The following is a 1,013-nucleotide window of genomic DNA, read 5'->3' on the forward strand; positions in this document are numbered from 1 at the left end:
ACACACACACGCACATACACACACACACACACACAAATGCACACACAGACACACACATATATATGTATATATACGTACATACTTGCAAGTATTTAGGTGTGTATGTATATATGTATTATTATGCTTATTTCCATTCATATTTTTGCAAATGTACGAGTGCACACACACGCACACACGCACACACACACACACACGAGGGAGTGCTGAAAAGTTCCTGGCTTTGGGTAAAAGAAAGTACAGGAGAATCAGTTATAATTTCATTCAGCATATTCTCCTCTCAGATTCACACATTTATTGCAGCGGAGCTTCAGTTTTCTAAGCCCTGTAAAAGAACTCGTAATGTTGGGCCTCCAGCCCGGCCTTTCGCGACACCTTAAAGCCACGAAGTATCTATGTATTTCATCATTTCTACCTTGAAAACTTAAATTATTTAGTTCTGCTTGTGTTTTAGATATATTGTGACAGAAGTAGCACAGTTTTCGTGAAGAATCTCACCAAAACTGAACTCCACACTCGAGCATTCATTTGAATAGTTTTTTCTTTTTTTTTTTTTTACCACAGAGCGCTTTCGGATAAATCCATGTGATACCTCCTCTGCATACAATTCCTTGTAATCCAAAATATCTTTGTATCTCCAGAGTAATATATTTTCCCCTTGGTATTTTGTTCATTTATTTATTGATTCTACTTTTGCATTTCATATTTATTCATATTTAAATCTTTGTGAGACATGTACCAGCTGGTGATAGAACGACACGCATCGTGTCGCGAACCTTTAAATTAGGCAGTGAAAGTATAAATAACCCTACGTATGAGTACCACATGTGTTTTTTACCGAGCATCTGATGGTGAAAGATCATGTCTTAATAGATAAGCATGTGTGAACTTATCCCATGTTTTTGTATTTGTATTTTGTTTCTTGCTGTTTACAACGAGGGGCTCAACTCCCCTACCCTCTTCATCTAACCCTCTCCTCCTGCCTCTCTCCCCCACCCTCCCTCCTACCACCCCTC

General features: G+C 38.5%; 1 protein-coding gene across 1 annotated transcript in view; it reads left to right on the plus strand.

The window, feature by feature from the left end:
- LOC106878815 (uncharacterized) overlaps nt 1–1,013 on the plus strand; it is a 54,990-nt gene that overhangs the window by 48,816 nt on the left and 5,161 nt on the right. The window lies entirely within an intron of this gene.

This window comes from Octopus bimaculoides, chromosome 3 (genome assembly GCF_001194135.2).
Source record: "Octopus bimaculoides isolate UCB-OBI-ISO-001 chromosome 3, ASM119413v2, whole genome shotgun sequence".
NCBI classification, from domain to species: Eukaryota; Metazoa; Mollusca; class Cephalopoda; order Octopoda; family Octopodidae; genus Octopus; species Octopus bimaculoides.